General features: G+C 42.0%; 1 non-coding gene across 1 annotated transcript; it reads left to right on the top strand.

The window, feature by feature from the left end:
- The first annotated feature begins 489 nt into the window (after window positions 1-489).
- Window positions 490-564, top strand: Trnar-gcg. Its single transcript has one exon. It is a non-coding gene; the product is annotated as a tRNA-Arg (tRNA).
- Window positions 565-14,769: the final 14,205 nt, after the last annotated feature.

The following is a 14,769-nucleotide window of genomic DNA, read 5'->3' as shown; positions in this document are numbered from 1 at the left end:
AGCAGAAACTGACAGACATTAAGATATATGATAACCAGCGGAAAAATGCTCCTGTCGAGCACAAAAAGCACATATGATCTGCTTTAAAACACTCTCACAAAAAAATTGAGAACGAGCTGCCTCAATCCTCATTGCACCCTCTTCATTGAAAATGTTTACATGCGAAGGCGTTCGAGCTCTTTTAACACGCAACATTCGAAATCCCTTTACCGTGTCCTTCCTTGTAGTAAAGCCTTCATAATGAGATTTTCACTCTGCAGCGGAGTGTGCGCTGATATGAAACTTCCTGGCAGATTAAAACTGTATGCTGGACCGAGACTCGAACTGGGGACCTTTGCCTTTCTTGGGCAAGTGCTCTACCAACTGAGCTACCCAAGCACGACTCACGCCGCGTCTGCCAGAAGTAAAGCTGTGGGGACGGGGCGTGAGTCGTGCTTGGGTAGCTTTACTTCTGCCAGAAGTAAAGCTGTGGGGAAGGGGCGTGAGTCGTGCTTGGGTAGCTCAGTTGGTAGAGCACTTGCCCGCGAAATGCAAGGGTCCCGAGTTCGAGTCTCGGTCCGGCATACAGTTTTAATCTGCCATGAAGTTTCAAAGCCTTCATACTCTGCGTCTCTCTCTCCCTGTCACTGATATACAGGGTTTTAGGGGTATACGTGCATATATATTTTTATTGATAACTTAAGTCAGTGAGATAAACAACATTATTTAAATCATTTGCAGACTAATTATTATAGCTTTTATGAATAGTATGATTTTAGATAGGTTAGTAACCCCAAATAAGTGTGGCAAGACCAAGGCCTCAGCGTTTATTTTCCCCATGGCAGCAGATTAGGTGTTGAAGTGTGGATACATGGACGCAAAAAGCTTAGCCTATATTTAAAGGTGAAGTCCATGTAGTGGTGCAGTTACTACCATGCAGAAAATAACAATTAGTAAATTTTGTGATGTGTTTACGAGAATACTGTTAGATGCAGAGAAAAACTAACACACGGAAGCCTGTACATATAAACGTACCAATGGTCACAATATCTCCACTTACACCCCTAACACCCTGTATATGTCTCTCTCCCATTTACTCCTTTTTACCATTGATTTACAGTGTATACCACTGCCACTGTCTCCTCTCTCACTTACACTGTCTGTTTTTGTAATTCTTTCTCACTGCCACAGTCTCCACCACTTCAAGGCAGCTCAAAAATTCTGCGTGGGCCAACGTTTGCGAAAATGTCATACTCACGTGTTTATAATTTCGGTAAAATGTGACCTCTCCCACGTATACCTACTTGTTAAAATTGGTCGGTCTGGGAGTGTAAAGAGCCCCAAACCCATCTGTGGTCTTCAGTCATCTGTATTTTTCATTTTCACTACCATTTCCATGTGTGGTCTTCAGTATTCTGTAGTTTTCATCTCCATCAACTACTCTCTCTTTCCCCAGTCATCTGTAGTTTTCATCTCCATCAACTACTCTCTCTTTTCGGCCCTCTGCTAATATCTCCATCTACGTCTCTTTCTCTTTTACAGTCAATGTCTGTTGCTGAACATCAATATCTCCCCTCTGTTTGTCTCCCTCGCCTATTGTCTTCATTCATCTCGCATTGTCTCCCACCATCATTCTTCTCTTTTTCTTCTGTTGTCACTGTAGTCTTTATCTTCCACCTCCACTGTCTCTTTTCTGCTCTCTCTCAGCACAAAAAAGAGTAAAAATGCTCGCATGCCAAAAATTTTTTATGAGGAGGGTGGAATGAGGATTAAGGCAGCTGGTTCACCACTTTTCTGTCGCCATTTTTATGCTCCGATAGGAGAGTATTTTTGCCATTTCCCTTCTTTTTCCTGCTACAGCATGGTGTGGTGCTTACTTAAAAACGAATCCTATAGGCAACCCTAACATTTATTTAGCCGGCCGCAGTGCCGAGAGGTTCTAGGCGCCTCAGTCTGGAACCGAGCGACCGTTACGGTCGCAGGTTCGAATCCTGCCTCGGGCATGGATCTGTGTGATGTCCTTAGGTTAGTTAGGTTTAAGTAGTTCTAGGTTCTAGGGGACTGATGATCTCAGATGGTATGTCCCATAGTGCTCAGAGCCATTTTTGAACAATTCATTTATATAGTTCGACACCTTTATATACTTTGGCACGTACAAGCAACAAGTAAGTACGCATAATATAAGGTTAACTCAACACAGCTGGTTTAAAGTTTCTCTGGACCCTTTGCTCATCGATAGGAATTCATGGGAAATGCCTGGTTTATGGTTAGTATCCTAAAAGAGAAATATTTTTCTAACATTTCATTCTTTGCAGTTTTACATAATTTTTTACATTAATTTTAAGTTCTTTCCAGTTAAGTCCGTACCCTTTTTTTGTCACTGAGGACCCACTTTGGGTATGTGTGTGGAGGCGTAAATCGCCCGTTATACAGAGACAGCGCGCTATAAAGTTGTTAAAAAATTCTGACTAGAAACAGAATTTGGTGACCGCGCAGCCCTGCGATTACCCTAGAACCCTTGCCAAGTATTCGCTACGTCAGTTAAAACTACATTTACAATTCAGACCGGATATTAGGTGCATAGTTTACCTGTATAAATATTGTATCTTGGGAGCTCTGGATCTCGGTATCGGATAATGATATAGAAAAAAGTTTCAAGGTTCCCAAGAATATCATCTTAAGAACATATGGTACAAATTTCGACGATTTTCGATGAATGGATACTATAAATTGGCCATCGCCACAACTGGTATATTTGGTACCCAAAAATCATGGTTTTTCGGACGTCTCTTGATAACGTATACAGGATTTAGAAAACGGGAAAATAGGTTTTCTAGATTAAATTGTAAGTAATGTACAGTTACAATTTGCACCATTTGATGTGGTTAGTTATTTATATAACTGATGTATAAAAACGGCTAAAACTGGTTTTTCGTTTTTCTGCGAAAGTGCGGCTACCTCGAACCTCTGGAACCTGATAATGGGTAATGACAACGGTAAAAATTTCGAAGTTCTCCGACATTATCATCTTAAGGACTCGAGACAAAAAGTTCGACAATATTCCATCAACAGAAATTATTGAAGTGGTCATCCCCGCAAGTGGCACTTTTAGAACCCAAAAATCGGTTTTTTGGGGCTTTTCTCTGGAACCGTACATGAGCAAATAATGCTTCAATAAGCCGCCTAAGGTGCACCGTAGCCCACACTTAACGCAAAAGTACCGACCGATTTGTTGACTTTTATATCGGCCGGAGGAAGCGTGTAATGTTTAAATTATGACCCTGTAGTGTAGGGTAGCTACAGTATACCCGTTCGTCCGATAGGTCTATAAGTGATCGCTAGGCCAAGCGCAATGCTTGATCCTTTACCTCTCTGATGAACAGAACCCGAGACATGAACTCCATAAATACGCATTTTTGCCCGCTTGTTTTTGGAACATATTGGTACAATTGCACTTTGTGCACGGACCGATAGAAACAAAAACTTTCCACTAAATATGGATCCCCAAACAGACCATTTGCGAGGTAACTGCGAATGTGTGGTTACGACCGCCACCGACTTCAGTATGACATACTGTCGTAGTTAGTGTAAATGTATTTAAAATGTAAAGTTTTTGGATAAGCCCTCATCTAATTGGGATCAGATTTCACCTGTGGCCCAAAGTTGGCGGATTTATTACGTACATGACTGAGTACTGTCATACGTTGCTGCTCACGTAAGACGACCTCTAAAGCACTAGTAAGGCCCAACATGGGTAGATCGAGCCTCCAGTGTAAACTGACCTCAATCTTCTGGATTTGTCTGTTTGGGGTTATCGCAAAAGTGGGTTATATAGCAATCCCATTGATACGTTTGACGATCTACAGCAACAAATAATACTCTCTGTGTAATGTTCCTGCTGGAGACAAACATTGGAATGTATGTAGAGGTCATTAGGTGAAACGGTAACAAGGGAGTTTAGTGAAAAAGAGCAGAGACAGTTTATTCGATAACAAACTGTCGCTGCTCTTTTCCACGTGAGTAAGAAGTAGAGCATCTGATAAACTATGTTTCCGGTGTATAACGCGGTCTGTTTTTGATGTGTATCACAGACTGTGAAGTTAAAATATAAACAAACATGTTAAAGCGTTTCCTGTTGTCGACTGTCATCACTCAAAGTGAAGTTCAAAACTACGATGCGGGGACAGTGGAATAACGTGTTTGCTGAGTTTTCGGTGTGCAGGACGTATTGTGAACTTAATAAACATATAGTTCAAAACGATTCTCATTGCAAACTACCGTCTTAGTAGTCATCTGATTGTAAAAAACCTGTTTATTGTCTTGGATTAATACTTCACAAAATAATGACCTGGAAGCTACGATTTTGGAGAGCGTGGTAACGTGTTTAGCAAGTGAACTGTTTTCGATAAATAGTGCGGACAGTGAAATATAAATATACTGAAGGGGTTGTGGCCATAAACTAGTGTGTAAAAAATAATATAAGAGCTACAACGTTCGTAATTCGGTAATAAATGTGTAGACAGCGCGGTGGCGTCTAGACACACCGTTTCCCACAGCTGGGTTTTTATTCGGCGGACGTTATGACTGATAAGAAGCTTTCCTCTCGTCATTTGGTTTCAAAGATATTTACGCAATAAATATTACTTTTCCGAAGCTACTTTCAGGATTTTTCATTGGTGTCACCCATTTCACGTAAATTAATTTCTATAAACTTTAGAATAATACTTTCGTTAATTTAAAAAAGTTTAAAATGAAATTAATTTCTTTTATTAAATGCTTTTTTATAGCAAAACGTAGCATTCGTTCCTTTGGCATATAGGCTTCATGGGCTATACATTCCTCTCCAGTTATACAGTTTTTTTATCTTATGTTTCCTACTCATTATACTTGAAGTAAATGTTTGTTTGCTGCATTTGTGACTGCCACTCATTTCTTTTGGATGTTTATCCATACTGCATATCGAATTACGATTTTTTTTTGCAATGTGCTAGTGTCCGCCATAAGCTTTAGAGATGGGCAAAACTGTACTTTTCAGAGATCGGGTCAGAACTGTTCACTCCCTGAAATGAACTAGCTCTTTTTCATGACTCACCACTCATTCACAACAGAAAATAAATGGAAGGCACATTGCCCTTTAAACTTGGTTTATTCCAGTACTATACCTGTATTTTGATCTTATTTGATCCTATTTTGAAGTAACACAGATAATGAGTAAGAATTTTGTATTGTTTATTGAAATTTCCACGATATGACAAAGTTTTTGATTATTGATTTATTTTGCACTATCATGGTTTTTTGGGTTATCGGAAAATGTTGTAACTTGAGATTTACATTAACAATATATTTGGCTATAATGTATTAAACTTTCATTAACCTCGTACAAATACATCGCAAGCCATATATTTTTTAAAGTGAACGTTTCCTTCCAAAGACGCCTACAATCGCAAAATCCGTACTACAATAAGAAAAAAAATTATAAATTTGACTGTAAGACCAAAGTGCTGCATATAGCCTTCCGCAGAATGAAACAAGGAAAAATTGGTGTATCACTTTTGCTATACGTTTATCGGTTCGCTCGTAATTAAAGTGTAAATTCGAGTGACCGTAATAAAAAATCCTATAGTAAGAGGAGCCATCAGGAACCTAATCTGTTCAGTTCAAACAAATAAAAATAAAATAAAAACAAATGATGTATACATAACATAATTGTGTAATATACATAACGGTATTACTACGAAGAACAATATCCAGTAGAGACGAACTCCGATGCAGAGGCGCTGAGTCAAGCAGGTCGAGCCGCGAGCTGTATTACTGCACGAGCTAAGACCGCAGAGACCAGAGTGACACCTGAGTTGCTTTGCTCAACGCTCTGGCTAGAGTCGAGAACGGTGGGGTGAGCGTTGAGCGGGCGAGTTCCGAGGGTGGGGGGAGCGGTGAACGGCCACCACTCACGCGCTCGGAGACAAATCGTCCGTTCTCTTGCGGGCAGGTTGTTGCAAGTAGTTCTTATGTTCTCCGCTAGGAGGCTCTCTGTCCTGTTGCTCCCATCAACTGCCCAGAGGGCAGGACGTGCGACTGAAACGATCGCCAATGGAGTGCTATGCTAGGATCAAATAAGATCAAAATACAGGCATAGTACTGGAATAAACCAAGTTTAAAGGGCAATGTGCCTTCCATTTATTTTCTGTTGTGAATGAGTGGTGAGTCAGACACTGCACGCGGCAGAGGAAGCACAGAGAGGGCACGGCATATGTGAAACACAAAATCCAATGGGGCACTGCACAATGCAGGCTGCCAAGGCAGAAGCAGGGTAGAGGCCGGCGCTGGCTGTGTTGTGTGGCCTGCAGTGTGCTCTGACCAGCAGAGGCCCCACTGGTCTGCTCCAACTCGCTCTCTCTCTCTCTCTCTCTCTCTCTCTCTCTGCTGTGGGAAACGTTTGGAGCTACCGTTCTTTTTTTCTGAATCACTGATTTTTCACTCCTTTGAAAGATTCAACTCTATGAATTAGTTCAGGAGCGGATCCCCCATCTCTATTAAGCTTGCTTAAAGGAGGAGGGTTTTCATTGGTGAAGCATTTAGATAGCGCGTAAATTGTAATTATGACAAATGCTTAAATATCTTCAACATTCTGCGGCCCTGTCAGCAACTGTGTAAATATTAATTTTAGTTTTAATAATTAGCAGCCTCAGTTGCACTGTTTGCTTAGAATTTTTCTAGGTTTCAGTCGGGATAACAGAATAACAGTAACTACCGTCTTTCCAAAGTGGACATCGTCAAGCTAACACTACAAATCCATAAATTATCGTCAGACTATAAAACGTATCTGGAACTGCCTCGGCCCCACTTCGCGACCACGATGCGGCAGCCACTCATGGGGCCGAGGCAGTTCCAGATACGTATTATAGTTTGACGATAATTTATGGATTTGTAGTCCTAGCTTGACGATGTCCACTATGGAATGACGGTAGTTACTGTTATTCTGAAGAAGACTGGGTTATCCCGATTGAAATCTAGGAAAATTCCAGGAAAACTGTGCAACTGAGGCTGTCAATTATTCAATTTAAAATTAATATGACCGATGCTTGTTTGTGGCGTTTGTTACATCTCAACTCTCGTCATACCATGATATTCAAGAGCCAATGTGGGACCGCGCTTACTTGTTTCGGCGAATATCAGTGGTTTTTTCAATCTGAGTCAGCGTAAGACCCATTGAATTCTGGGGACAGTAAATATTTTAAGCTTTTCAGTAAATCCAACTTATTTTCCCTACGTATATGAGTGGTCTACGAAAATGACTGCCGTGTGGTGGACCGCAGTTCGATTCCCGGTACAGCAAGGGCTTTTTCCTTCGTGGGAGGACTAGTACAGGGTACACTCAGCCTCGTGATGCCAACTGAGGAACTACTCGACTGAGCAGTAGCGGTAACAAGTTCTGGAATGTTGGTGAAAGGACAGGGAGTGCGGTGTGATGACCACATTCTCCTCCGTACTGCATTCGCGTGACGCCTCAAGGTAGAAGATGACACGCCAGCCGGTCGACATCTCTTGGGCCTTGAGGATCTGAACTAGTAAGTCGTTTGTTATTCCAAGATTACGTGCTGCAGATTATACACTCATTTCATTAGAAAGGTGACAGATTCCAAGTGTTATGACAGTAAAACGCAGTCTTTCGTTAGCCTTCTCCACAACATTTTCTGTGTGATGGTTCCACTTTATTTTGTTCATATTTGTAATCCGTAATATTTAGTTCATCCGAAAGCCTTTAATTTTGTGTGATTTATCGTGTTAGAGAAACATAATGGATTATTTTTAGTACTCAATGAGAGGACCTCACACTTTTTATTGCTTAGCTTATTTTTTAGCATCATACCGTTATCTCGTCTAAATAATTTCGCAATTAGTTTTGATGTTTTGATGACTTAATTAAAACGACAGCATCGTCTGCGGACAATCTAAGAAAGCTGCTCAGACTGCCTCCTAAACTGCTTATATAGTCCACGAAAAGCAGAAAGTGGTGGTACACAAAGGTAGTTTCTCATTTGTGTTCACCAGTTCTGGACAGCTCTCTCTATTCGAAGTAGTTTCCAGCATTGGAACCATTACTTCTATGATGGAATTATGGGGAATAACTTTGGGGGTAGGAAAACCCATAATATAGCGTGATTAATAATAAGAAACCCTTCACGAACTGACGTTGCACATTGGACATATAACAAGGATCAGTAACCACATAGGAACTGGGGGTCGTAAAGGCCATCCGGAGCTACTATATGGATTGGATTGGATTGGATTTTTTTGGGGGAGGAGGCCAGACAGCGAGGTCATCGGTCTCATCGGATTAGGGAAGGATGGGGAAGAAAGACGTCCGTGCCCTTTCAAAAGGACCATCCCGGCATTTGCCTGAAGCGATTTACGGAAATCACGGAAAACCTAAATCGGGATGGCTGGGTGCGGGACTAAACTGTCGTCCTCCCGAATGCGAGTCCAGTGTGCTAACCACTGCGCCACCTCCCTTGGTTACTAAATGGCATTGCAGTTATTTAGTCACGTACTACAAGTAGACGTCCTCGACAGGAGATGCTCAAACTTCTGTCCAGATGCATCAAGACAGGCATGACATCGAAGCTGCATTGAACAGCACAGCCTCTCAAAGTTATATGGTGTACCTGGAAGACATCCTGCTGACGCAACAATCCTGCTCATTAGGTCTCCACCGATGTAACACGTGTTCCATACACAAGGTTTTCCAGATACCCACACAGGAAAAAGAATCGGATGGGGACAGATTGTGTGATTGTGGTAGCTATGCGATTTACCCACCGCAACCATTCCCGCGGCCGGAAAAGATTGCCAGCAGAAGTGCACTCTCTTCTCAGCTGAAAACGTGGGGGCACAGACTTCCGGAAATCTAATGTGGCGAAGAACGGGCATGAGAATACCTTTCAGCATGTCCGACACAACCTCTCGCAGGACTACCAGACAAGTGCCATCAGCAAGTCGGTCCGGGAGAAAGTACAGACCAATTAAACAGTCTCCGAAGATGCCAGCCCACACGTGACTTTCGCTCCCTCTTGTTATGTTGCCGAACGCTGGTTCCTATGTGATTACTGATTCACGTTGCTTGCCCATGTGTGACGTCAGTTTGTGAACTTTCTTTTTAAACACCCTGTATATGAGTGAGTACGAGAGTAAAATCTCAAATATGAGTGTGTTGTGCACGTTAATTATCACTGTAAGCACAAAACCATATTTCATTACAAAGTTACATCTAGATGTTATAGAAAATTACATCATTATAAAATTTACAATGAGGACTAATTTTCAACGAGACTACAGCACGTCCCGTCCCTCTAGTCGTGACACTTAGTGATAGGAAATGGGAGAATCGAACTTAACGCTAGTGGTGGGAGCAACTAAATGAAAACGATCAGTTCAGTCGGTTGCTGGAACACAATCGACTCATTCAGTTGTAGTTTTATGTATCAGTTCAATTATTCTATCATTTCTAGAGTCAAACCATGCATGGCAACAGCTGAATAAAAAAAAAAGATCAGTTTAGTCAGTTTTAGGCTTACGTATGTCTTGGATTGGAAGTCATTCATTCCTTTCGAGAGTAACCGATCTGTTGGAGTAATCGAATAAATTTTTAGGTGGGATCTCCAAATTCATCTAGGCGAATGCTGGACTAATTAGCCGTTGAAATAAAATTAATGAATTATCATATGTGTTTTATGAGAAAGAAATACTTCCAGCAAGTGCCGTATACGTCTGTACATCAAGTTCAAATGGTTCAAATGGCTCGGAGCACAATGGGACATAACATCTGAGGTCATCAGTCCCCTAGAACTTAGAACTACTTAAACCTAACTAACCTAAGGTCATCACACACATCTATGCCCGAGGCAGGATTCGAACCTGCGACCGTAGCGGTCGCGCGGTTCCAGACTGAAGCGCCTAGAACCGCTCAGCCACTCCGGCCGGCGTACATCAAGTGATTAAGTCACCAAACAATTTTAAAAAATGTACCCTGTATGCTTGCTGTTCTCCTCACCTCAACACTTACCGAAAGAGAATTATTGAGTGCATAAGAGAGTAACTCTTCTTTTATTTAAACATAGATTTACAATGTAGCTCTACTTATAAACTATTAAAGACAACGAATAGTTGTTACTTAATGACAGAAGTACGAAAAATTCGTGTGTTAGTAAACAAATACATAACTTATAAAACTAATTTTTTGGAATATTTTTTCTATTTAACTTTCTATAAAATAATATACTTTGTCTCTAGAAAGTTGGCAACCCTAGTCTTAGCTCCTTTATAGCCAAAAAGGAGAAGTATGCAAGTATGACCGAATGAAAAAAGTCATTTAAGTGACCTCACCGTTGTGACTTGTCTCACTCGGGTTTCACTCATTGAGTGTAATCAGTCAAACCCACAGAGCGAGTGAAACACGCTCATTAATCTGACGTGGCCACAGCGTCTAGACAAATTCAGTTATTTCAGTCGGCTAAATGAAAAGTCAGTCGACTGATGAGGCCGTTTTTGGAACCAGCCGGTTGCCCCCTCACAACTCACGGCTGAGCCAACACCGTCACCGAGTTTGGCCCCACTGCGTATCTTTCTGCGGGTGGTTCTTAAAGCAAAAGACAGTAGCGTTAGTGCTGGTGAAGACGAAGAGCTATATTTCCATCGATTCTCGAACATTCCTTTTTATTTATTGTATACAATATGAAATACTAATGTTTGAAGCTCTTTAGTCTTAATAATATAAATCTGGAAATGAAAATTTCTTGATATTCAATCCGCATTGTGTTAGAGCTAAAACTCGAGCTTTTCAAGACAATCGTCAGCTTTTTCATGAGAAGCTGAATGCCAGAACCACTGTTCGTCTTATACACGTATAGTCGAAGTCTCTTTTATTATTTTAACACTACATCACGTTTTATTATTGTGATTCCCCAATTCGGTCTAATTAGACTATCTTCAGATGTAAAGTATGGAGAGTATGATAGCAGTTACCAACATCATTTAGAATGTATCGTCAAAACTGAATCGGCATCTGCCGATGCCGGTGATTACTATCATCTACTCCATACTCTAGAACTGAGGATTAATTAAGCCGAATTCGGTAATAAATATAAAGTAACGTGTTCATAAAATTGTAGAGCAAGACCAGTATTTCCCCCTGAAGATACAATGCAGACTTAACGTCGCTTACTATTTGTGGATTGGCATACTGTAGGGTGGAATTTGCATCTGCAAATCGAGGAATTGAATGTGCAGGAAGAGACTGGAATACATGCCACAAATAATTAAGGACACATGATACAAGAACGCATCGTGAGGTCATTCCCATGAAAGTAAACGTGACCACTACTGTACTGGCACCAGCAGTCGGTAGGATCACTGTGAACGAGAAGGTGAGTACATCCAAAACCTCGAGTTTTATTTCGAACGTAATGCTACCTGAACATTGAGGAAGTTTTGAAATTTCTGTGTGCGTATTTTGGGTCCGCACCATAGATTTATAGGGAGAATGTCGGAATGAAATCGTAACTATTAATATGAATAAGGGGCAGTGAAACGAAAACGAGACAGATGGAAAAAGTAACTAAACTATTTGTTATTTTAAAAGTAATCGCCATAACTATTAATACATTTATCCCGTGGTGAGACAAGATGGTCATTGCCTTCATGGAAACTTGTTTGTGGTAGCTGACGGAACGTTCACTAGCTACAGATGTGCACGTGTTCGTCCGAAGCAAATCGACGGCCGCGAACAAAACAGGGTAATGGCATGGTGACAGATCGGGATTGACTGAGGGATGTGTAAGGGCCCTCCCACATGTCGCCAAGGTTGTTTCGATTATCCTGCAGAATTTTCACTGGGAAACCCTCACATATTTTTGGAACTCTGAAGAAAGATGTTCGCAGCCTTCGATTTGCTTAGGACAAAGAGGTGCACACTGGTTACAATCATGGTTCCATAGACAACCGCAAACATTTTTCGATGAAGCCATTGATCGTCTTGCCTCAAAGTACGATAAGTGTATTAACGGTCAAGGTGATTACTTTCCAAATAAAAACATTATACTTATTTTTTCATCTATCTCGATGTTATTTGACTGACCCTTATAACGTAATTATCAATCTCTTTGATACAACGGGTACACAGAGTGGTATAATCGATCCACAATAGGTAAATAAAAATTTAATCGCTTGTTGCAAGGCTCCTTTAGTTTATGAAGTCGAGTAAGTGAATCGAGGAATGTTTTATGGATGGCGTAGTATCATCATTAACTACGTCTGTATGATCAGTTGTGGCTTTTATCATAAAATAGACAACCGCCTGAAGCAGACCACAGGCGTACAAGAGGTGGACTTTGGTGGACTTTCACACTCACTCGAGTCTGGAATTTTTAGGTTTCTTCTGTTCCTTTCGGCGCGAATTTCCACTAACCTACGTTTTCTCTAACTCCAATCATATCTGCGAGTGATACGAGAAGACATCTTTCATAATGTTCAGTTTCATAACGATTCGGCATATAATCCAGCGGATATTTTGCTGTCTCACTGTGGGTCCTAGAAGTGCTCCGCAAGTTCTTCACAGTGACACTTGAATCAATGTCATAGTTAAACCGATTTTCACGCTTCACCGATTTATTTATTTACCCAATGCTAATTGGTGACAACCACGCGCCGGCGCCTACATCTAAATAATATTGCGGTAGCAACTTGACGGTATGTGCCGGGGATTACTTAACAACCACTAACTGAACCCCCCACCACCTCCCTCGTTCCACAACACATGTGTTGATTTTGTTCCGTTAAGAGCGACCTGTTGAGTTCTATCAGCAAGGAAATCTCGAATCCAGTCACAAATGTGGTCGAATACTCGATAAGCCCGTATTCTTTTCACTGTACGTCATGGCGGGGTGGTGTGAAACGCTTTTCTGAAGTCAAGGATCACAGTATCAACCTGAACGTCGTTGTTCACGCCGCTGTGCGTCTCATGGAGGGACAGACCGTGCTGAGTTTCGTAAGACCTGTGCTTGCGGAATCCATGTTGATTTTTACGGAGGAGATTTTCACTCCCTGAAACTGTCATAATTCTTGAGCGTAAAACATTTTCCACAATTCCAGAGCAGATTGGCGTCAACTACATAGTCCTGTAATTATGGGCAATTTCCCAGTCGCTCGGTCATTTCGTTACTTCAGCTACCTACGATAAACTACTGCTAGAAGCGGGGTAAGTTCCTTCGCATAAACTTTGTAGAATCTAGTAGGTGATCTGGTCTTGATGCCCTTCCACTACTAAACGATTGTAGTTAGTTTTCTACTCCGCGGTCGGTTATCTCAATATCTGCCATTTCGACGACTGAAAGGAGGGAGCGTGTTACAAACCTCCGCGATGAAACAATTTCTGAAGACCGAATTCAGTATTCAATATTCATGCCATCTCTCTGTTCTCTTCCATTTCGGTGTTAGTATGGTCACTGAGTGAATGAATGCTTACTGATTTTACGTGAGACCAAAAACTCTTAATGTTTTTGCCCAGGTCGGTTAGTGAAATTTTACTTTAAAAGTCACTGAACGCCTTTCTCATTGCTCTCCTTACACTCATTTTTTATTGGTTTACCTTTCCTTTGTCAGGTTGGTCTCGATTTCTCTTTAACCTGTGATGAAGACTGCTTTGTTTCCCTAGCTTTTTTCTAACGCTGATATGAAAGCACGGTGAGTCTTTCCCATACCTTAAGACTTCGCTAAGAAAATAATTGTCTAAGACATTTTGAGCGATGTTTTTGAACTTTTTTAAGGTTTTTCCACATCTTTGTCCTCATCACTGAATATTTGATGCTGACTACTAAGATACTCTGCAATTTGTATCCTGTCGCTCTAGCTAAGCATTACGTACACTGGTACTCTGACGTCATGGGCAAAATAAATACTGGGTGACGAACGCATACGGCTGTGATCTATACGTTGTGGGCTCAACCACTGTTTACGTATTGTCTAGTAGTTAGAAAATGGTTCAGTGGCTCTGAGCACTAAGGGACTTAACTTCTGAGGTCATCAATCCCCTAGAACTTAGAACTACTTAAGCCTAACTAACCTAAGGACATCACACACATCCCTGCCCGAGGCAGGATTCGAACCTGCGACCGCAGCGGTCGCGCGTTCCAGACTGTAGCGCCTAGAACCGCTCGGCCTCTTCGGCCGGCGTCTAGTAGTTCTTTTTGATGTAATCTCACGGTATTCTGTCACACAATAAATCTTGACCACCGTGCCAACAGACGGTTTCACATTTAAAAAGGAGTGCTGCCGAAAACCGTCAGAGGTCATACTGTAATATGTTACGACACGACGCTAATCTTTTGCTGACATTCAGCTTTAAGAAGCACTAGGAGCCATCGCCGCGGGTTCAGCCGCCTCGGCCGTTGGTCTGGGACTGCGAGCTGCAGAGACTGCCGCGACAGCACCGGGCTTTTACGCCGTCCCGTTCCGCCCACATTCGCATTCAGCGGCGCGGGACAGGCGTGGGTGCGTCCCACCTCACCTCGGCTCGGCTCCCCTCGCCCGCCAGCGAGACCAACTCAATTTGCAGCTCCTCGCTACGTGGGCGGAAACCTTACAGGCGCGAAACCGCAGTGAGCCCCGGACCACAACCGTTGGCGACACTGCGGCATACCTGTTCGTCACCGTAACGGTACAGGTCACAGGTCGCTACGTCTAGGTCCGCCAACGACAATGGGCGAGGCAGACGTGTAGGTGGCGGGCACGTCTTTG

This window comes from Schistocerca piceifrons, chromosome 2 (genome assembly GCF_021461385.2).
Source record: "Schistocerca piceifrons isolate TAMUIC-IGC-003096 chromosome 2, iqSchPice1.1, whole genome shotgun sequence".
Lineage (NCBI taxonomy): Eukaryota > Metazoa > Arthropoda > Insecta > Orthoptera > Acrididae > Schistocerca > Schistocerca piceifrons.
The sequence above is the reverse complement of the archived record's forward strand: the minus strand, read 5'-3'. Positions and strand labels throughout refer to the sequence as shown.